Genomic DNA, 24577 nt, shown 5'->3' with positions numbered 1-24577 from the left:
CTGTATTCTGGCTCAGTCACGCCGGTCGGCTCTTCTGCGCAGTTGGAGGACAGCGAGGGACACATCGGTGCTGTAATGCTGGGAGTCATACTTTCTGACCACCCAGTGCAACAAGGCTAAGAGCTGGATAATGGAAGAGGCTCCACAGAAGGACACAGGTGTAATGAACGAGGGAGCAATATTGCCCAGAGCAAATGCAGCTCTGGCCGCCTATCAGGCTAGATGCCATGTGATACAATACACAACAGACGTAGTCGGTAACAGGTTTGGGTCATACACGTTAATTAAGATTTCAGTCATATTGGAAGGATTAGGCAGATTCGTAGTTGAGAGGCAGGCAAAGGTCAGTACACAATACAATATTACAATAATACAATAATGACTGACTAGAGTACATATATATTGTGCTCATGCGCAATATATGAAATGTAGCTCTCAAATAATTCACTAGCTAAAGCACAAGTAATGATAATTAACAAGACAGACAACAGACAGACAGACGGAATGCTCAGCCAATCTAGTCGCTGTTTCAGCAACGGCAACATTACCACTGAGATAGACAAGACTAACAGGTAGGAGCGAACTAATAGCAACCGCTGCTATATTTCATCCCAAAGAACAAGACTAGAAGGAATACTACCAGTCACCAATGTGGTGCTGGCAGAATCTATCTATCAGGATCAGAAGGACTTCATTGACCCCCGCAGGTCAGCAAACATCCAGCAGACATGACAATACAGAGCAAGGAATTATACATTTACAATAACAACTTTCACAGCATACACCCAACGACAACTCAGAGAGCTGAACGCTATGTCAGGCGGGGTCTGAAATGGGAGGCAGACTTTTATGCTGGCATCAGCCAATGGATGCAGGTATGCAAATCTCCACACAGCTGAATGGTAATCACTCAATCCTGAGCTGGCTTGATTACCATTTGCTAGCTGGCTGTGAATGCAAAGGACTCCTATAAGAAATACATGCAGTATTATGTAACAAAATGCATGCAGGAAATACAGGGCTATCTGGCCGCAGCTCAGCTGCAACAAGCAATTGGCGGAATGATGACAGCATCCTGAGCTGCCCAGAACTGCAGAGCGATTGCAAATGACAATGAGACCCATTGCAAATGCACAACCGAATGCAAGCAGATAAGCCAGAACTGTCCGTTTGCAGGTCCACTGCAACAGACAGAATACGCTGCAGGAGGGATCCTTACAGGTGCTCATTCGGCTGGAGGAATGTTGCTATACTGTTTCCCCCAGGCCCATCCCCAGCGCTCTGCTGTCCCCCATAAATCACACAGCCGCGCTAGCGACACGCAGCGTGTCGCTAGCCGGCCGTTTACATTTGCACTGTCACTCTCCCCCGCCTCCTCTATATCTCCACTCCCCGCCTGCATCCCCTCCCTCCAATCAGCAGGAAGGGGCGCAGGCGGGGAACAGTGACATAGAGGAGGCAATGTCGCTAGCACGGCTATGTGATTTATGGGGGACAGCAGAACGCGGGGGGGGGGGGGGGGGGGGGGGCTGGGTGGAAACAGTATAGCAACAGAGGCTGGGCATTATATGCAGACCAAGCCTCTGTGTGCTAATAGGATTATTAGAACCCACCTCGGGTTCTCTTTAAGGACCAAAACAATTTTGACATTATATCTATGTTTTAGTTCTAGCTATGATCACATGATCAGGAGCCGATTGTTTACCTTTTCTGACATTTTAGCTATGTTTTAGTTTTAGCTATGATCACGTGATCAGGAGGAGCCAATCGCCATGGCTCCTGATCTGTGTGTGGAGATGTCAGCTGTCTGACAGAAGAATCTCCCCCCTCAAGTGCACACAATCCTAGAAGGAGAGCGAACAACGGGTGAAATAGATTTTGTTCCTCATCAGAGTTTGGGAGCCAAAGATGTGGTGTAGAATCTTACTCATGCGGTCCAGAAGTGGTTTTAATATACCACCTAGACCCTCTAACTTGTTTCCTAATGGCAGCAACACTTTGTTCAATTTGAAACAGGGGATACAAATTGTATGTTTTGGGGTCACCCAGAGAGTACACAAATTTGCTCTTTCCTGTAAACAGACAAGTTTGTTCTGCAGATTGAGGTGATTCATCTAATAATGTGAATGATATTTATTGGAGATTTTGGAGAAATATAGCAGACTGCTATCGTAGCTGAAGCAGGTAAAAAGAACAGGCAGCCCTAAAGCCAAGTGCTGCTGCAGATCAGCGCCCGAATTACACACTAGATGCTGCTATAGCTGCTAATTACATAGCGGCCTACTGGGTTGCCCAAAGTGTCATGTGAGCCCTTTTCACTTGCTCTTTGCTTATACTACTACATTTGTAATACAATTTGTGTTATCCTTGTTAAAAAAAAAAACAAAAAAAACTCAAAAACAAAACAACAACATTTTTTTTTAGTGCAACTGTGTGTACCTACCCCCCCCCCATTGTTAAAAAAATAAAAATAAAACAAGACATGACATATTGGGTTATATAAGCACTGAAAGAACATGGTGTCAATGTTGGGAGTCTGGGTAAGTGCAGAAACAGCCCTTACTGATCCTGCTGTAACATAGTATACCTACCATATTAACCACTTTACCCCCGCGCGTACGTATTTCTCCGCCCCTTTTTCCATCCTTTAACAACCAGGGACGGAGAAATACGTACTTTCCGCGTTCCCGACGCTGTCCGCGCTCCCGCTCGTAAACACGCCGCCCGCCGCTAGTAAACACGCCGCCGCCCGCTCGCCCGGAGATCAATGAACGGGAAAATCCATTCCCGTTCGTTGATCTAAGCCCCGCAATGATCCGCTGCTCTCCTATGGGCAGCGCGATCATTGTGAGGAAAAACTCACGTGTCCAGCCTCCTTATACTTCCTCCAAGCTTCCGGAAGGAAGCTTGGAGGTCGCATTAAAACAAAAAGTTACTGTGGCCATCTTGTGGCCAAACAGTAAACTACACCCTACACATTTTTCACATACAAATAAATGACTTTTACACATAAAATTATCTCATTACCTCCCACACTCCCCATTTTTTTTTTTTTTGTAATTAAAATTTTTTTAAAAAATTTACAATTAAAAAAAATACATAAATAGTTACCTTAGGGACTGAACTTTTTAAATATTTATGTCAAGAGGGTATAACACTGTTACTTTATAAACTATGGGCTTGTAATTAGGGATGGACGCAAAAATGAAAAAAAATGCACCTTTATTTCCAAATAAAATATTGGCGCCAAACATTGTGATAGGGACATAATTTAAATGGTTTTATAACCTGGACAAAAGGGCAAATACATTTCATGGGTTTTAATTACAGTAGCATGCATTATTTAAAAACTATAATGGCCGAAAACTGAAAAATAATTATTTTTTTCCCCTCATTTTTCCTATTTTCCCATTAAAACACATTTAGAAAAAAATAATTCTTGGCATAATGTCCCACCTAAAGAAAGCCTAATTGGTGGCGGAAAAAACAAGATATAGTTCATTTCATTGCGATAAGTAATGATAAAGTTATAGACGAATGAATGGAAGGAGCGCTGAAAGGTGAAAATTGCTCTGGTGCTCAGGGGGTAAAACCCCTCAGTGGTGAAGTGGTTAAGCATTCTAAAAAGCCATAAACTGAAGACTTTGCATCTCCTTTTTTTATAGCAACCATTATCTGAAAAATGCAGTGGGCTTCCCATGACACTTTGTTGCATTAGATAGGACAAGACAAATAACATTTATATTGCGTTTATCTCCAGGCGGACTCAAAGCCCTTGCAAAACAATTACTTGCGCATGCTTAGTAGGCAGTCGCAGTGTTAGGGAGTCTATCCCAAGGTCTCCTACTGAATAGGTGCTGGCTTACTGAGCAGGAAGTTGAGTTCCAAACCCTTGTCTCCTGTGTCAGAGGTACAGCCCTTAACAATTATACTATTCAGCCAGCACTAAATGACCACTCCAGCGAAAAAGGTAAGCAGTTAAAATTTGGACTAGTCCATCTCCTCATAGGGTATTCTCAAGGTTGTCTTTGTTTTCTAAAGCATTTCATGAACAACAGTTAGGTCTAACTGACAAAAATTGTGAAAGGGAGTACAGAGGCTGGCTGCCATCTTACTTCTTTGGCAGTTAAACTGTCATTCAGAAAATGCTTTTGAAAACAAAGAAACCTCTGAGAATCCCCCATGAGGAGATAGACCTGTCCAAACCCTGTCTGTTATGTCATATTTTAGCTGCTTACTTTTTTATTGGAGTTGTCATTTAAGCTGCTACAATTGCCTTCCAGAAGCCAGAACAGCGCACCAGATCTCTCCCCCTCCCCCGGACTTCCATAATATCCGGATATGGTGCTGAAAAGCCCTCAAACCAAGACATGTCCAAGTAACACTCGTGCTTACTTGAATTTAAAGCCCATATCTGGAGGTTATTAACCTTCTTGGCGGTAATCCCGAGCTAGGGTCGGGGCGGAAAATCGCAGCTCAGAGCGGTAATCCTGACCTTTGCTCGGGGTAGCCGCCGGAGGCTGTATGCAGAGCAATGCGCGCAGCAGGCATTTTAACTCACCTCCCAGGGGATCCTGATGTTGGCTGCTGTTCATCTGCTGCTTTCCTGAGGCTCTGCTTCCCCCTGGTGAGATCGCCAGCTGTCATCGTGACAACAGCCGGCAATCTCACTTTAGAGTTGCAGCACCACCCGGAGGATGGAGGGGAAGCTGCAGCGCTGGAGCCAGGGGGGGTGAGTGATTGCTGGAACTGCTGCAGATCTCCCAGTCAGCATGATTTTTTCCAGATTTTAGGGTCTGAAGGGGTGCAAAAAAATTGCACCGCTTTTAGACTCTAAAATCCAGAAAGAATCATAACGCCAAGAGGGTTAAATGAATAAAGCTGTAAAAAAGGAACACATTGAATGGGTATTCCATGGCATGAGCAATGAGAAATGATTTCAGCTATTTAGTATTCAGAAAAGGTTAATGTACTCAGACATGCTTTTAATTGTTCTTATGTGGATATTACAAAGAAATAAATAATGATAGTTCCACCGAGAGTTGTCTTTGCCACAAACACACTGCTTGTCAGAGGGATAAAGATGTTCCAAGCAGTAGGGGGCATGTTGCTTCTTCCAGCTGAGGAGCTTGAAACAAATGTGAATTAAACTAACAGCAAAGCAATTCGGATTTTTTTAGTTAAAGACTCATACAAAATTATAGCTGTCAATATTATGTAAAATAAACACTCTTTCTTCAAACATTCACTACAACGGAGGACTTCCTTACAAAACTGAGAATAAAATCCTTCTTATTGTAGCTGGCCTGTAGAAATTGTATATTGAATAGTGTATAGTAAAATTGCCTGGTTTGCTTCACCACTGTTTCCGGGGGGGGGGGGGGGGGGTATTGTTTTATACAGACACACACACACACAAAAACTTTTTTAAAGGGTACCAGATCAAGTCTTTTTACCACTCCAACAATCCTTCCTCTACCATGTGGATGTTTCAAAATAAATCTGCCAGATTCTCCAAGAAAACCTCTGAGGCACCAGGTGTAATCTGGACGTACTGCTGTTGTGTACTCCTGTCATATTTTGCCTGATGAAGCGGGTATGAGACCGTGAAACACGTTGCAATACCCTTTGGAGTGTACCAATAAATATTTCTTCGTTTTGAATACACAGTTTGTTGTGTCTGCTTATAAGAGGTAAGCCCACCACTGCCTCCCAAGCACTTTTAAACATTTTAATTACTGTTTTTATCCTTTTGGCGCCTCTGCTCCTTCTTACAACTCCAAGAAAACCTGTGAGCTTTCAAACGCAAAAACAACAGAATACTTACCTCAGGAGAGAAAAGACTCTGGATCCTCCAGAAGCTTCCCCATCCTCCTCCACCAGGCCACTCATTGAGACTGTGCAGTAGCAGTAACGGAAATAGCCATCACACCCACTGTGTCTTGTTTAGTTTTCCCTATGTACGCCTTTCACAATTAGTGCAACCCACGATGCAATTAGTACTAGCCACACTGGTAACATAGATAGCACTAATTGCACAAGTTGTGCAACTTTACTGTTGTTGAATACACCCTAGTGAGACATTCTCTAATCAAAGTAAAAGTAACCATTTAGTTGGCCATGAGACTAGCTTATCAGGGGCAGGTTTTGCCCTGGGTCACATCCTGATTGGGCATAGTTACATGAGTCAATAGTTCTGGCCAAACAGAGGGTTTATCTCTGATTAAAACTGCTCAGGGAAGGACTTTGAAAGGTCACCCTCCAGAAACACCAGCAAAAGGCTGATAATGGCCTTTAGCCTAATGTGTATTTTTTGGAGAACTCACAAAAAGCACTAGTTTTCATGAAATTTTCCAAAAGTAAAAATTTAACTGCAAAATTTACTTTGCATAAACGTTTTGTTCAGCCTTATTTTCCCGCATAGGTAATGCAATGCACTGCAGTTTTAGAGTTTGTATGTATTATTTATTACGTTTTTAGGATCTGCTATGATGATTCTGCTAGCCAGAGACCATGGTATGAAGCATGTTTCTCTCTATATCAAGGAAAAGGTAATGTTTTACTTAAAATAATAAGGCTTCATTCTGCTGACATGTGCCCTTTTGAGTCTTGAGATGTAGGCGGATAACAGCTTAAAGGCCTGTGCCTGCTAAACAATTTTTCCGATAATTTTTTGAGCAGCAAGCGATGGTTCGGATCTTTAAGAACCGTGACAACCCCTGCGCAAAGTACAGCAATCGTTTGACCCCCCTGTTTGTGCCTGTCATGTGCCATCACGTGTTCCCTTGAGTAGAAAGATGGATAGGGGACCCTCATTTGTTGGGAGGCGTCGCTGTGAGGTTCCCCGATCCATCTTCCGGTGAGTATTCATCATTAGGCTACTTCCTTTAGGCAATTTAGAAAGGGATATTTTAAAAACAAATATGTAAGGTTGCCAAAGACAGATATAGAGGGGCAGATTCTGTGGTTTGTGGTGGGTAATGGGATGTAAAATAATAGTTTAATTACTAAGCTTACATATGACTGCAAAAATTGCTATATTGTAAAACCTAATTTTTAACTATGTATCATTAGTAAGGGTATTCTATAAATGTTTGGTCTTTTTTTTCCTAATACATGTCTTGAAAATAAGGTACTATGGCGTACGCTATATTTTTGGGTGTTTGAGTAAATTCTCCCATGTGAAAATATGCAAAATTTGAGAAATACAGTAACAGTTTGGCTAAGAGTGTTCTCACTCAATCCATCCCAGGGGGGAGGAAGTTAAAGCTACACAGAAGGTCTGAGAAATTACAAGAAACATCCTATTATTTATTGATATGTAGCTGGTCCCTATTAATTGAACAGATGGAATGAGTACTTTGATCCTTGATGCTAATTTCCCAGCTGAACCTGAAAATATTGCATTTGATGTATCTGTTTTTGTTCAAGGCAATTGAAGATGTGTGTAACGCATGCAAAATCCATCCTAAAAACCTATAGCCACGAAGTGCAGCACAATTACATGAACAGCCTTGAACCATACAGGCCTAACAGAAACATGTGAATATCCAGAAGCTGAATGTTTTAGGTAACAGATAACATAGCAGATTTACATGGCTTGCCAATATTTAGTTGAAATGTATTGACCCTTACTGTGCATGTTAAAGGGAACACAAGGTAAAAGAGATAGGGAGGCTGCCATATTTATTTCATTGTAAACAATGCCAGTCTGGCAGCTCTGTTGACCTTCTGGCATATGTAGTGTCTGAGTCAAAACCCTGGAACAAGCATATGGCTAATCCAGTATAACCTGAGTGAGCTGAGTCAAAGTACCTGATCTGCATATGCTTGTTCAGGATCTATGGCTCAAAGTATTCAGCCCAATCTACACAATACTATTCTTTGTTCAATTACAATTCTATTTACGATCCGATTAAATCCGACATGTCCGATTGGGATTCGATTCAATTCAATTTGCCATTTCAGAACAATGGCAAATTGAATCAAATCCCGATCGGACATGTCGGATTTAATCGGATCGTAAATAGAATAGTAATCGAATCTCACAACGAATCATATTGTGTAGATGGGGCTTTAGAGACACAGGATCAGAAGGACTGCTAGGCAACTGGAATTGTTTACAAGGAAATAAATATGGCAGTCTCCATATCAATCTCACCTTGGGTTCCCTTTAACGGTATTACAATATTTACATCTGTAGTCGCCAGCAGGGATGGGCTCACGAGTAGGAATTCGTAATTAAAATGAGCCTTAATTGCCGCAGCTGTGCGGCTGGATGATAAGGGGTTATTTACCCACAATTCCGCTGTCCTGCCTGCACTCCAGATAGCTTGCACGCGTCCTATTGGACGCATTGCAAACCTCACTATGCACACTTCCTCCTTCAAGTCAGAAGGAGGAAGTGCGCCGTGGTGAGGCTTGCAACGCCTCCAATAGGTGGCAATTAAGGCTCATTTTAATTACAGATTCGAGTCCTTACGGACTTGTGATTACTCGTGAGCCTATCCCCGATCGCCGGTAGCCTATTAGGATAAAGAGCAAAGATAATGTAACGTGTTCAGAGAAATTATGCACTGTTAGTCATCTGATAAATAAAACAACAAGCAGAGTTCCCAGACACCGTGTCGACCAATTTCCTGATACAATGTAGTTGTTTTTTTAAATTTTATGAAACCTACATCCCTGCAATTTCAGTAAAAACAAAGAATATTTCTCATTTCATTATTTCTCACTTATATGCAAAATCCTGATATTGAGTTAGTGTTATAGAGGAAATTTTGGGGATATTATGTTGTTGTAAATGGATTATCATAGATATGCAGCAAGAGAATAACAATAACTAAAAAAAATATTTAAACCTTACTGTCACAATTTCACGAACGCCATTGCGGCAAGCGCTCAAACTATGATCTGGAGTACCCCTTTAACCACTTAAGCCTAACTGGACGAGATTTCTTGTCCAGTTAGGCTGCGCACACTCCCGCGGGTCGCGCGCGCTCCCGCGGGCCCCTCCGTGCAAGCTCCCGCTACCTGCCAGTAGCCGAGCGAACAGTGAAAGGGATTATAGATCCCTTTCACCGATCGCATCCCCCCGGAGAAAAGCCGACAGCGTCTCTCTAGACGCTGCAGCCTTTCTGCGTGCCAAAAAGTTCCGTGTCTTCTTTCTTCTTCCTGGGAGCGAGCTTGATCGCTCCCAGGACTATTTGACTGTGGCCATCTTGTGGCCAAATATTAAAACTACACCCACATACATTTTTCTTTAGACATATACACTTTTTTACATTAAAAATAAACTGTTTACCTCCCACACCAAAAATTACCTACATACAATTTTTAATTAAATTTTTTTTTTACAATAATAAAAAAAACAAACAAACACATAAATAGTTACCTAAGGGTCTGAACTTTATAAATATGCATGCCAAAGGAGTATATTATATTTAAAAAAAAAAATTATGGGCTTGTAAATAGTGATGGACGCAAATTGAAAAATTGCACCTTTACTTCCAAATAAAATATCGGCGCCATACATTGTGATAGGGACATAATTTAAATGGTGTAATAAGCAGGACAAATTGGCAAATAAAGTACATGGGTATTAATTATGGCACATGTATGAATTTTAAACTATAATGGCCAAAAGCTGAGAAATAATGATTTTTTTCCATTTCTTTCTTAATATTCCTGATAAAATGGATTTAGAATAAATTCATTTTCAGCAAAATGTATCACCCACAGAAAGCCTAATTGGTGGCGGAAAAAACAAGATATAGATCCATTCATTGTGATGAGTAGTGATAAAGTTATTGGCAAATGAATGGGAGGGGAAAGTTGCTTAGATGCAAAAAAATTTCAACCCTGTGGGCTTAAGTGGTTAAATTCATTAGCCTGTTTTTAGAAAAATGAGTGTTTTTCCATTTCACAACCCCTGCACTGGGGGGATGTGAATGTTGTTTATGCTTCCCCGAGAGCAGCAATAAAATCTAAAACCAGACCATCCACATCTTCAGAGAGACACGTTACCATAACTGTTTTGATATTAAATATTGTTAGTTTTGCTATCTCTAAAAAGGTTGTCTAATTAACCCTTTTTCCTACAGGATTTAGCTAGAGTTAGAATTAGCGCATTCGCACGCTTTTATTGCGGATTGGTGGCAGCGACCTGGCCTCTATATGAGAGCACAGATTGTATCGATTGTATATACAATCGAAATTGGACTGTGTGTGGACTCACCAACCAATCCAAAAGGTTACTTTGCCTGCAGTTCTGACTGTCTTCAGGATTCCCTCAGGGTCTGAGGCTTTATGGTAAACTGCAGCAAAGGGAACAGGAATTGGTGGGTGACTGCGCATACGTCACACTTACCAATAAAATACCTTTAGAGCACCCAACATGCAAGAAAATACTCAAAAATGTTCTCCTGTTCTGAGAGAAAAAGTTAATTGGATAATGGTCATGGTGTTTTTTAGAAATATGTTTGCACATATTTTACAGCCTGAGATGACTTTCGTCTGTATTGCTTGCTACTTAGCTATATGGATAGAACACTTATCAATTATGTGCATATTGTTGCTACTAGTAAATAGTGCTTTGGTTAAGCATTATCGAAAACATGTCCAAATCCCAGATATCTTCCACTTATATTGGTTGTTAGCAGCAAGCTAGATATTTTCAGAAGGTTTTTTTTCCAGGAAACCCATCTGCTAGGATGTATAGTATAGTGGTTTGGCAAATTTTTACTGCACATATGTTTCAGTCACAAATATCTCCTACCCATATGTCTTTTTATTTAGCTGCAGGTCTAGCGCTCTTATCAGGAGGTGAGCCTACTCAAAAAGATACCTTCTGGGAATATATAATGCTTTTGAATGTATTATTACTGCATGTGTATTACATTCAGTATATAAAAGGTCCTGATGAATAAAATACAATCTTACATACAGGGAATACTGACAGTGAATAAAAAATAGCAAAAATATTGTCTAGGATATTAAGGAAGCAATACACTGTAACATATATATTTCACACATATGCATGAATATATTAACTGTTCTGTGAGTAAATGAAACAGAAAAAAACAATAATGTGCATTTAGTTTATCTAAATAAATTCAAAAATAAATTGAAATCAGCACAATGTTAAAGATATTACTTAAAATAAACATTAAAAGATACCCCTATCACATGCATGTTGAAGTTACCACTGCCACGCTGAGCAGTACATGAGGATCCGCTTATTGTCCTTGACATAGACAAGGGGACTTGGCAGGAGAGGAAAATGGTTTATGTCCCTGTCCTACAAAGCCCATGAAATCGTGAACCATGGCTGGTACTATTCAGGTGGTAGAACCCAACACTACCAGCCTTCATGGAGGAGAGAAATTAAAATGGTGGTAAACCAGAACTCCTAGGAGGGTGTAAGGGGCTAAAACGTACCAAAAAAAAAAGCCCTCTTACTAAAATGTTATGCAAAAAAGAAAGTTGCCTTCTTAACCTCCTGAGCGGTATGGACGAGCTCAGCTCGTCCATCACCGCCGGAGGCTGCCGCTCAGGCCCTGCTGGGCCGATTTTTATCAAATAAAGTGCAGCACACGCAGCCGGCACTTTGCCAGCCGCGTGTGCTGCCTGATCGCCGCCGCTCTGCGGCGATTCGCCGCGAGCAGCGGCGAAAGAGGGCCCCCCTAGCCGCCTGAGCCCTGCGCAGCCGGAACAAAAAGTTCCGGCCAGCGCTAAGGGCTGGATCGGAGGCGGCTGACGTCAGGACGTCGGCTGACGTCCATGACGTCACTCCGCTCGTCGCCATGGCGACGATCTAAGCAAAACAAGGAAGGCCGCTCATTGCGGCCTTCCTTGTTTATTATGGGCGCCGGAGGCGATCGGAAGAACGCCTCCGGAGCGCCCTCTAGTGGGCTTTCATGCAGCCAACTTTCAGTTGGCTGCATGAAATAGTTTTTTTTTAATTAAAAAAAAACCCTCCCGCAGCCTCCCTGGCGATCTCAATAGAACGCCGAGGAGGTTAAAACAGAAGGTATTTGTGATTATTCAGGTTGGAATGAGCATATGATGTCTCCCACAATGCATCACTGCTAAATATGCAAATCATCCCTTTATTTTTGTCTGTTTTCTGGAAGGGCCTCTGAACTTCTCCAGACACCATCCATAATTTATCCAAAAACTGCTGCCAAAATCAGTTTACGATTAATACAAAGTTAACTCTATTTCGGATTATTATTATAACACTAAATCTGCTGATGCTGTTATACGTGCATACAATGCTTTTGCTGGATTTGCTCTAAAGTATACATAGCCTTATAGATATATGACTGATCATCTATGACTCACCTTATGTCAAAGTTTTATCTGAACACCAGACTCGATGTATATAAAATGTACATTTGTCCCAGAGTAAAAGGAAATATGAATTTAGTTTTCTCTACGTTGCTGTCACTTACAGTAGGTTTTAAAAATACGTTTTGGACTGGTCCATCTCCTCATGTGAAATTCTCTGGGTTTTCTTTTGTTTTAAAAACATGTACTAAGCAGTTCAACTGCCAAAAGAGTGTGCAAGTGAGTAGAGAAGCTGGCTGACATGTTTGTATAGGTCCTGTCCAGGAAATGCTTTTGTCAAGAATGTACAACATAGGAGAAAAATAATTTATAATGCATTGTACCCTGGGAGAAATGTACTTCTTACTTGTGTGTGTACACAAACTTTAAAATGTTCGCAACAGTGGTCCTTTAAAACAAAATTATTCTCAATTTGGAGTCAACACTAAGTCAACACTAAGCTCCTCCCACTATCATACAAAGCTCTACACAAGTTGTCACCTCCATACATTTCCTCATTAATCTTCAGATACCATCCTGCCCAAAACCTTTGTTCCTCCCAGGAGACCCTTTTGTCCTAGCTTGGTCACCTCCTCTCGCTGCAGGCAGCATCCCCTCTCCTTTGGAACTCTCTTTCCCGCAGCCTGTTCATCATGCTCTGAGCCTACAAACCTTCAAACACACATTTTCAGACAAGCCTATAATTTGTTGTACATTATAACGAAGGCTCATGGCTTCATCTGCAAACTCCTGTGTCTCCTTCCCTATTGTTCACAACCCACTACCCTCTAGATTGTAATCTCGCAAGGGCAGAGACCTCCTCCTACTGTTTCTTATTTTGCTGTAATTTGCCATATGAACATGTACCAATTTTAGCAATATATCAAACCACACATTAACTATGTATGTATTTGTACTTGTATTGCTTGATGTCATGATCGTACAGTGTCTTAACCTTCTCATGTATATATGTTCCCCAGTATTTTTTTGTTACTATGTACAGCGCTATGGAAGATGTTGGCACATAGATATGTTTTCTCTCCTCCAGTCATGTTTGCCCAGCTGTGGAACTTCACCATAAGAAATACAAGCAAAGCCTAGAAGATCATCAGATGCATAGTGAGCTTTAAATAGATTCTCATCATCATGCAATTTATGTAGGCTGACTGAGGTGCATGTTTATAGTTTCCAAAAATGTGAACTTTTAGAAGTCTATTTTATGTATTTCAACAGATTCCCCCCCCCCCCCCCCCCAAAAAAAAAAACATTCCTATTGGCTAGCTATTGGCTAGAGAACTGTGAGGTCAAAGGTGGTCTTCTACAGCAGTTGTCCTTTCTTACGCTTCTTATATGTGTCTCCCATTTTCAACCATCATAGGGAGGACCACTGAATTACTTAGATCCTCCAGCAGCATATTCATATCAGCTGCTGAGTTAGACCAATTACAATGTGCGATATCACAAATGGACTCATTCACTTTCTACTTTATGTTTACGCAAACATAGTTTTACTGTAGGAACCTTTTGCCCACTGATAGAAGCTATTTCAACTACACTTTTGATAGAATTTTACATCTTCTACAGTAAGGGCCGGTTCACATTACAAACGCGGATGGCCACGCATGCGGAACGCAATGCGTACGAACGCACGCCATCCGCGTTTGTATGCGTTGCGTGGCTGATCCCATCACTGAAAAGTGAATAGGACAGCCGCGCGTTTTTGCTAAATCTGCGTGCAGCATGCGTTCCCGGACCGCACAAGTCCAGAACGCATGCAGTGTGAACATCAGACAGTGCACTCTATGCACTGTCTGATGTCGTGCGTGTCGGCCTCCTGCGCGCGTTTCCAAAACGCGGCTGGAAACGCATGCAGTCTGAACGGGCCCTAATTGTAGTTTAGTACAGTACAGAGACCAATCAAGGCAGTCTTCAGTTTCAGTCTCATCAACAATTGTACAGGAACCACAGGGACTAATCAGAAGAGCTATTTTTGTCTGATGATTAGGACTGCAGCTGTTTGGACAATCTTTACAATATCACCTTCTGACAGAAGAATGGTGAACTGAAATGGGGCAAATCATTCACAAGCTAAGCACAGCCTGTATGAATAACCATATGAAAATGTATCATGCAGTTGCATGGATGGACCTCTTCACCTAGACTCAGAGGAGACATCTTTAATTTTGAAAAAGATAATTTACATTTTGTTACACATTACTTAAGAAAGTCATCAGATGACTCTTCCCAGTGGACTCTGGGAGACCAGGTGTTGTTTCTGCTCACTTTGGAACACACAACAAACAAACATTCCAGTGATGATCCTTGCCAGCAGTAAAGATGTCGCCACCTGTGAGAAAATTAATAATTGTAAGTCAGGGACAGGGTGAGGAAGAATTTTACAATGTGAAAACACTAACTGAATAATTTATAAAGTAATATTGTTTGTACAAAACAATCAATGTTATTCATTAAAGGGACACCGAGCAGTGCAGAAACTATGGAAAGATGCATATCATTTTAAATCTCTCTTTCTCCTCTTTCCAATGATATATAAACCGCCACCCTTACCATCTTTCCATAGTTACATTGTATTACACAGGGCGACTTTTTCTCAAAGTCAGCAGCTCCATTCAGCAGAAAAAGTCGCCCTGTGTAATACAATGTATGGAAAGATGGATATCATTTTAAAGCTCCCTTTCTCCTCTTTCTGACGACACCTAAACCGCGGCCCTACGCCTTTTAGTTTTCTCTATTTTCGCGTTTGAAATCACGGCCACGGCAATTTCAATCGCGAAAATAGCGAAAACTAAAAGGCGTAGGGCGGCGGTTTATATATCATTGGAAAGAGGAGACAGAGCTTTAAAATGATATGCATCTTTCCATAGTTTCTGCACTGCTTGGTGTCCCTTTAAGTTATATTCAGTAAAGTTTCTCATTAACTTATTTTTAGATCACATCGTTTTTGAATCCAGGTTTGTCCACCCAGTCAGGATTAGTGAAATATACATCTGATATATACTTCACAGATAAGAAAAACATCTGCAAAGCAAACAGCCACCTCTTGCTAACAAAGTGATCTTGTGGGAAAAGATGACTTCTCTCTAGCTACATGCAATCTAGATTACGCAAAAGCATTGCTGCAATTTCTTTCTCCTTCTGCCAAAACAATGCCACAACTTATTTCCCAGCTTATAAATGTAGGTTGTATTTACTGACAGAAATACAATTCCTCCCACTCCACGTATGGTTTAATTGCCAAGAAACAATGTAACGTCCAGTACATTTGTATTATGCTTTATGTAAAGGTACTGTATTGCAGATAGCTAGCAATGTACAGGACAAATGAAACATGTTAAAAAAATAGAGCTTTTTGTCAGGTATTACCGTTAAGTATTCCTTTAGGTACATGAGGAGAGCTAACGTAAATTTAACAAATGTAGACTTTTATTAGAAAAGAAAAGGCTAATGTTGTTTAATGAGGTGCAACAACTTTCACTTCATCTGTTTTATCTGTCATACTCTGACACTGTAAATAGTGCAAGAAAAATGTTTCTATTACTTCATTCTAGTTTATTTTGCGTGAATGTGTCTTGGGGATTCTTAAGTGAAATAATAAAATTAAAAAGCAGATAAAAACGTTTTGGTGACATGGGCTTCTGTGTTCTGTTTTTTTTTTTTTTTTTTGCTGTTGATGTTTTTTTAGACTAAGCAGGTTATAAGTGTTGACACTGGTGTATCTATTTTTTTTTTTTTAGATTTTTCTATGTTGTTACCCTTTCCCATTGTCTCTGTATCTGATGTCTTTATCCCATGTCCTGTCTGCAGTTTCTTCTGTAGAAGTAAACCCATAATGTATCCAATCCAAATATGCTAAGAAAATAGCGCTGATCCATCAAGGGATGAACTCCAGAGGACAAGCAGGTATCCAATGGTATCTGCCACCATGAAGTTACCTGTAGATCTTTCATCTCTTATAGATGCAAGGTGAGGCCTCCATGGGCATACATGTAAAAAGGGATCCTGGTAAAAAGTGGACTGGCGATAGCCCCTAGTAGAAAATTGGTAAAACTACCGATATTATACTAGTTAATTCCAGTAATCTTTAAAAATATTTGTAATGTAATGTTTACTGATATTTTACTATGACCTAACCTTACAGTAGCCCTCGTTCTAGACACCTAACACTAACCAATCACCCCCGGCGCCATCTAATCCTAAAACCCCCTTGGTGGTGACTAATATTAAGGACCACCCCTGGCGCTTCCTAACCCTAAGTTCACCAATGGCGCTGCCTAACCCTAAAACTCCCTTTGTGGTGCCTAACCTTAAAACATCACCCACGCTTAACACTAAGGCCTCCCCTGCCGCCGCCTAACACTATTTGCAGATAAAACTCTCCTTCTTTGTGTCTGCTATTTCTAGCTACAGTTTGCGTAGCAGGTGGCCCTGGCACCCACTATTTTACAGGGCGCCTCAGGGCTAACATTAACTCTTATGGCAGCTAGTCGCAGCTATTAACATTACCAGCTATGGCAGCACTGTTTTAAACAGGGCACCGGAGGTGCCCTTTTTACCTGCTTTGTTCATTAGATTAGACTTGGTTTTCCAGCACAGATGTTTGATAAGACCGAGATCAAGGGAAATATAAAGCCAGAGCAAAAATTTTATTCAGAGCATCTACTTTGTTTTCAGAGTCCTATTTGGTGCATACTTGCTCAATGTAAGTGCATTCAGCAGTGGACAAAGGTCAACATAGGCTTGCTGACCATTGAGTCCCATTTGCAGCTAGCTGTGATGCTTTTCAGTATGGTAGGGTGGTTGCTTAGGTAGCCATTTTAGTACCATTGCTTAGTGAGGATGTCATTTTCCTGTGTAAATACAATTTTCAAAGTGAGACTATCCTACAGGATAATTGCTTCTCCATAACAGAAAGTTTCTGTGACAATGAGCTCTATTTGAAATAGAAGGAAAATGTAATTCCATAAAGAATGGAATTATTCCATTGGTTTCTTGGCAAAAGATGTATTTTTACTGCAATAATTTATTAATTTCATGGTAGGCTGAATGCAGCTGTATGCATGCTAACAAATTACATTGTGAAGTAATGTCCATGCCACTGGCGTGAACACTGTACAGCCACACAAAGGAAGGTCTGTTTGAGTAAATGTTGACACAGAAATATATGCACTTTGAATGTACTCACCATGTCCTGAATATTCAATCATTTTCATTATTTCTATCATCCAGAAATTTCCAATGGACTTTTCTTTTCTTTTTAAAGGAAAGCTTTGCCGTAAGAGTCTTGGAGGCTGCCATTGCATACCTACTTTTGTATGGTAGATTTGAAACCCTTATATTGGTTTTTGGCCTTTACACATTAGAATTCCCTAGCCCAGAGTCTGAGTCATAATTCTCCTCTGCCTTCACTGGCTACATGTTTGTTCTCGGCCAACATCTCAGATTATTAATGGAAAAGGATCATACTGAGAATTGAGAAACAGAAAAGTAAAATCTTTTAGGTGCAGGTCAACAATGGTATCTTACATAAACATTTTAACCACTTGAGCAAAATGTACGTAGCTCCTATGTCCAGAAAAGCGGCCACTCATGCTGCCTGGACGCAGGAGCTACTTCCCAAGTTTGAATGGACACCATTGATGATCATGTATGCTCCCGCAGCAGTACCAACTAGGAACAGTGATCATCAGTAAAATGAAAATACATACTTACTATCTCTTCCTGGATACATGGTGCGCATGCACCTGCATGCACAGGCAGGTGAACACACGCTCCTGATGGCAGCAGTCATTGGACCAAGATATCATGTGATCCTTTAGCCCCTGTGGCTAAGGTGATTGGCCCGAGGGATCATGTGATCCCCTGAACAACCAGTTTTCTCTCAGCCCCTCAATGATCACTGTTACAGCCCTACACCTCTAACAGTGATCATTAATAACAAAATAGTAAAAATTGTCCTTGGAACAATCAGAGTGCCTAAAGCTACTCGCTCACTGGAAAATGGATCAAGGGGTCCGACAAAAGAGCATTCCCCGATCCTTTTTTTTAATTTTAAAACTATAGTGAATGGAAATGGAGGAAATAGAGGAATAACATTTTTTTCCCCTCTTTTTTGCCTTTAAAATGTGTAAAGAATAGAATAAAATACTTTAAAAAAATCACCCCGACAAAGCCTAATTTTGTCCTGGAAAAAAAAAGATATATAAGATCATTTAGGTGTGATGATGGCTGTAGGAGCTGTAATTTTCCCCCTCCCATTCCCTTTGCTAATATTTATCCAGGAGAAGGTGTGAATATAATCAAGTGTGACTTTTCTAAACTGTTTGACTGATGAAAGCTTTTGTTTGCTCATTGCTACTGCTAATTATAGCAGTCCTACCTGTCTGTTATTTTTGTGGATGGCAGTAGGGCAATCAAAGCCTCTAACAAACATTTAAATGTAAAAAGAAAAGGTAGAAGGGTAGAATTTTGTAACGAGCCACCTTGTTAGCATGCATTTTTAAATGTGCTATTGAGATGCCCTGAGGGCTAAAATGCTGTTCAGTTCACTTTAACATTTTGGGAAGAAGTTTTGAATCAGGATGATACCATTTTAAAAATTGATTATGTGCAGGAGCTCAGCATAAATAAAGGCAGTTCAGTTTTTAGGAAACTTTGTCAGATATTCTGACAATGACAGTCTGTAAATTGACACGAAGTCCCACAGTTCAGATTAACATAAAAGGTCCCACCAAAATACTCTCACCAGATTTGATGGCTGATCAAGTCAAAATCAGCATAATCAGCATAATGTATATAATCAGCATGTATGCAGTAATCAATCTTCTCCCAACAGTAGAAAGCTCTACAACTCAAGAGACAGAAATGCAGAACAATAGAGTAATCCAGCTAAAAGCTTAACATACTCCTTGTGCTTCAGTATACAATAACAGTGTTCCCCACCACCAGACAGGCACACCGTTATCAGTACGCGCTCACCAGATAAAAACGCTGATCCCTCTATTGACCAGCAACATGCGCTTGTTTATATGTCATCCCGGCATCCAACTTGCATGGGTTCCTTAAAACTAAAACAGATGCTCCATAGTGTAATACTGCATTTATTAATGATAAAAAACATAAAATCACACTCACAATTTGTATAAGATACTGCGCATAAAATTTTAAAACTCCTCGGCAAGCCTTCGTTTAGTCCGTTGCGTCTCCCAGTGCGACTTCCGGCAGAGGCCACGCCTTACTAGTTTTGTCAATGATGACTCATCAGAGGCCTCTGATGAGTACTGATAACGGTGTGCCTGTCTGGTGGTGGGGAACACTGTTATTGTATACTGAAGCACGAGGAGTATGTTAAGCTTTTAGCTGGATTACTCTATTGTTCTGCATTTCACGTCTCTTGAGTTGTAGAGCTTTCTACTGTTGGTAGAAGATTGATTACTTCATACATGCTGATTATGCTCATTATGCTGATTATGCTGATTTTGACTTGATCAGCCATCAAATCTGGTGAGAGTATTTTGGTGGGACCTTTTATGTTAATCTGAACTGTGGGACTTCGTGTCAATTTACAGACTGTCATTGTCAGAATATCTGACATAGTTTCCTATAAACTGAACTGCCTTTATTTATGTTGAGCGCCTGCACATAATCAATTTTTAGAGTGAAACTAGGGTGGTTACCCCCTCCCATTGTGTGGCGACCCATAGAGAACTTTATCTCCATTGTGGATTTTTCCTTTGAACAATTAAATAGAGGAGCGCCCATAACCACATTATAGAGGATGATACCATTTATTGGCTAACTTAGAGGAAAACAAAAAAGTAAGTTTTCAACTAATAAGCCTTCTTCAGGCTTTGTTCATGTATATTAACCTTTTCGGGACCATGTGCATTAGATTCTACGCCGCACTTGTGGCTGTTCTAGCCTGATGCGGCGTAGAATCTACGCCGGCCCGCAATTTCCGCTCCCGACGCGATCGTGCGCACCCGGAGGGGGAGATTAAGCTGTCATATGACAGCCGACATCTCCCCCGAGTGATCAGCAGCCATCGCGTATGGCTGCTGATCACATGATCACTACGATCGCCGTCGGATCGTAGTGATCAGTTTGACAGCTGCAGCGGCAGGGGGGGAAAGAAGAGGATCCACTCACCTCCCTGCCGTTCCCGCGACGATCGTAATTGTATTTATTTATTTATTTATTTATTTTTAATAAGAAAAGTGTATGTGGGTAATTTTTGGTGTGGGAGGGAAACTACTAAATTTTAAATGTAAAATTATTATTTTTTTTTAATCAAAAATGTATGTGGGTGCAGTTTACTATTTGGCCACAAGATGGCCACAGTGAAAAAAGTCCTGGATGCGAACGATCTCGCATCCAGGAACTAAAATGCTGGGGAAAAGTTTCCTGGGGGCAGAAATACTGCGCTCTCTGGAGAGAAAGCGTCGGTATTTCTGCAGGGGAAGTTAGATCGGTGAATGGGAATTATATTCCCATTCACTGATCGGGGGGCTAGCGGCGGGCGGAGGGCCTCACTCCCCACACATGCGCACTCGCCCGCCGCCATCTTCCGCCGCTGAATCTGGGGGTCTCTTTTAATAAGGAGACCCCCAGAGCTCTCCGTCGGGTCGCCGCACAGTTTAGAAGCCCCCGCGCAGCTCTGCACCGGCACCCCTGCTGGCATACATACCGCCGCAGATCACCCGCCGCCTCTCGCCGCAAAATCCGTCGCGTAATTACAGTGTATCTAACACTGTAATTACTGTCCGCATAGAAGGAGCCCGGGCAAAGCATCTTTGAATCTGCAGCCTGGGCTCCCCATTAGTCCGCTGTCTGAGCCATTTTATTGGTTTAGACAGTGGACCAATGGGGAGCCCAGGCTGCAGATTCAAAGATGCTTTGCCCGGGCTCCTTCTATGCCGACAGTAATTACAGTGTTAGATACACTGTAATTACGCGACGGATTTTGCGGCGAGAGGCGGCGGGTGATCTGCGGCGGTATGTATGCCAGCAGGGGTGCCGATGCAGAGCTGCGCGGGGGCTTCTAAACTGTGCGGCGACCCGACGGGGAGCTCTGGGGGTCTCCTTATTAAAGGAGACCCCGAGATGCAGCGGCGACGACGTGCGTTAGCTAGTTTAGACCTGCTTTTTGCAGGTCTAAGCTAACGCTCATGTCTGCCGGGAAGCATCGCTTCCCGGAGACATGATAAGGGTAATTGGATTCGGTGTTAAGAACTCGCTGGGCGATTATATCGCCCAAGCGAGTTCTTTTCCGCCTGGGGGGGTCTAAAGTTTTATTAGATTAAGTTAAGTTAAGAACTCGCCAGTGCTTAGCGCTGGCGAGTTCAGCAATAGAATATGGCCCATTGTGGCATTAGAAACCATGTTACCAGTACACGGGATCAAAAATAATAAGAATTGTGGCATTTAAAACCCATTGTACTAGCCCAAGAAATTAGAATCCTTTTTTTAACCTTCTTCGAGAGTTTTGAATCAATGTACAAATGTTGTCTCTTTGTTAGTCTTTCTTTATGTGATTTGAAGCCACCCATTAATACAATAATGAGAAGATCGCTTAAACTGTGTCCATGTAAACAGAAATGAGTGGGCAACGGGAAATCAGTATATTTATTCTTGTTTTTTTCCCTTCTGGGGACACATGGGCTCTGGTCCCTTAAAGAGAACCCGAGGTGGGTTTGAAGAATATTATCTGCATACAGAGACTGGATCTGCCTATACAGCCCAGCCTCTGTTGCTATCCCAACCCCCCCTAATGTCCCCCTACACTCTGCAATCCCTCATAAACCACAGCCACGCTGCTGACAAACAGCTTGTCAGAGCTGGCTGTGTTTATCTCTATAGTGTCAGTCTGCTGCTCTCCCCGCCTCCTGCAGAACTCCAGTCCCCGCCTGCATCCCTTCCCTCCCTGCTGATTGGAGGGAAGGGACGGGGGCAGGGACCAGAGCTATGCAGGAGGTGGGGGAGCAGCTGAGACTGACACTACAGATGTAAACACAGCCTCACAGCATGGCTGTGATTTATGAGGGATTGTAGAGTGCAGGGGGACCTTAGTGGGGTTTGGGATAGCAACAGAGGCTGGGCTGTATAGGCAGATCCAGCCTCTGTATGCAGATAACATTCTTCAAACCCACCTCGGGTTCTCTTTAAGGACCAGAGAATTTTTTCATCTTTTCATATGTGTTCATTATGTTTGTCTCACAGTGATCACAGGGTAAGGAACCAGTGAAATTGGACCATGACTGGTGCATGGAGCTCAGCTGTCATTAAATAGGGAAAGAGTGTGGAGAAAGAAAATTACAATCTACGTTCTTGCAGAGATAAGGGGCTCCAAACAGGGCGTAAATTTTCGTCCTGAAGCGGTTAATCAACTGGAACTGGAACTGGCCCCTTGTCTGTTGAATTTCCGTTTGCCTGTTTTAGTCATATGACATGAAAAACATAATTTTACCTGACTTACAAATAGCAGAGTGAAAGAATATACGGCCTCCTTAAAATGAATAGTCTTGATTGGCAAAGGTTAGCCTCCAGATTTTGGAGGGGCTTTTGATCATTTCTCGATTATATTGCAAACTGAGCTGCACCCCGGATACTTATTGTGGTCCAAGTTAGTCCGCATTTTTAAAGTTCCTTTATAAGTAGACTCATTTCAGAGTGTACAACACTATTTAAAGGACTCGAGCCACCTGGCAATAGTTAGAGAGTGTAAAAAGATGCTGAAACTTAAACTAATTGCAAGAGATTCAAAGACTGAGATCCCAGGTGTAACGTAAACTATTTTCATAAACTCTGCCTAATCTATTACTTCAAGTGTAGACGGGACACTTCTGTTACTTACTGCTCACTTTATCATTCTTAGAGGTGGTCTAATTTTTGGAGCTAGTCGAAAGAACTCTCCAAGGATGACCTAATGCATGTGCTGCTTTGGTTCATGCATGACACCATGTTAACCTCTAGACCTCAAAGTAGATGAAGTACATGAAATTCTTACTGTCTTTCCTTTTGCCCTTCCTTTCCAAACTTTGGCTTTATCTATATTTTCACTCATTATTTATTTTGTACCTTATTGTATTATTACATCATTCTCCTGGATTTTAAATAAAATATAAGCGCTTACCCTCTGTGGAAGAAACTAAATATACTTATCCACTGTGCAATATTTTCAAAAAAATTAGACCTCTGACTTGACTATAATAATAATCCAATAAAAAATGTAAAAAAAAAAGTTTCATTAATAGAATATTAAAGAGACACTGAAGCGGAAAAAAAATTATGATATTATGATTTGTATGTGTAGTACAGCTAAGAAATAAAACATTAAGATCAGATACATCAGTCTAATTGTTTCCAGTACAGGAAGAGTTAAGAAACTCCAGTTGTTATCTCTATGCAAACAAGCCATTGACTCTCTGACTAAATCTTAGTTGTGGAGAGGGCTGTTATCTGACTTTTATTATCTCAACTGTAAGTGAACTGTTTACTTTTTCTCTGCTAGAGGAGAGGTCATTACTTCACAGACTGCTCTGAAAGACTCATTTTGAATGCTGAGTGTTGTGTAATCTGCACATATTATAGAATGATGCAATGTTAGAAAAAACACTATATACCTGAAAATAAAAGTATGAGAATATTTTCTTTGCTGCTAATGTTCTAGTATTATAGTACACAACCAATTCACTATATCAATTTTTTTTTTACTTCAGTGTCTCTTTAATAAGAAAAGGCTATCAGTGGAGGCCCCCAGGGTATGGTGGAGAAAGGATGATAGGCTGCAGAAATTAGTACTTCAGTTATAGCTGCATATATTTTACTGCATTAGTCAGTGCAAAGCTTGCACTTTATATTAAACATTTATATTAGTATGTAACCTTGCTCTACCAGTGATGTTTATCTTAAGGGGCCCATACACTGGTCAATTTCAGCCATCGATTGATCTATTGATTCTATGGAATCAATCGGCTGATTAGCTATGTGGAATCCCCTCCAAGCATTCTGGGAGACCAGGTATATTTTGTACTGGCTTCGGAACTCTCAGTAACCAAACATTCCTCAAAGATTACCTGAAAGGACTAAAGGAATTGTCTCTTGTGATACATTTCAGAATGTAAATCAGGTGAGGAAATATTTTACAATGGACAACCACTGAATAATAATTGGTATAATTATATATGTATATTGTAAAGAAATAAGCATTTTTATTCATTACATTATTTTC

At 41.2% G+C, this 24577-nt stretch overlaps 1 long non-coding RNA gene across 1 annotated transcript; it reads right to left on the bottom strand.

Moving 5' to 3' along the window:
• Positions 1 to 14544: 14544 nt before the first annotated feature.
• LOC137570560 (uncharacterized) lies at positions 14545 to 22747 on the bottom strand. The gene is made up of 3 exons (XR_011031086.1): positions 22664 to 22747; positions 17534 to 17813; positions 14545 to 14677 (listed from the first exon to the last, which is right to left on the bottom strand). It is a non-coding gene; the product is annotated as an uncharacterized lncRNA (long non-coding RNA).
• Positions 22748 to 24577: the final 1830 nt, after the last annotated feature.

This window comes from Hyperolius riggenbachi, chromosome 4 (genome assembly GCF_040937935.1).
Source record: "Hyperolius riggenbachi isolate aHypRig1 chromosome 4, aHypRig1.pri, whole genome shotgun sequence".
Classification (NCBI taxonomy): domain Eukaryota; kingdom Metazoa; phylum Chordata; class Amphibia; order Anura; family Hyperoliidae; genus Hyperolius; species Hyperolius riggenbachi.
The sequence above is the reverse complement of the archived record's forward strand: the minus strand, read 5'-3'. Positions and strand labels throughout refer to the sequence as shown.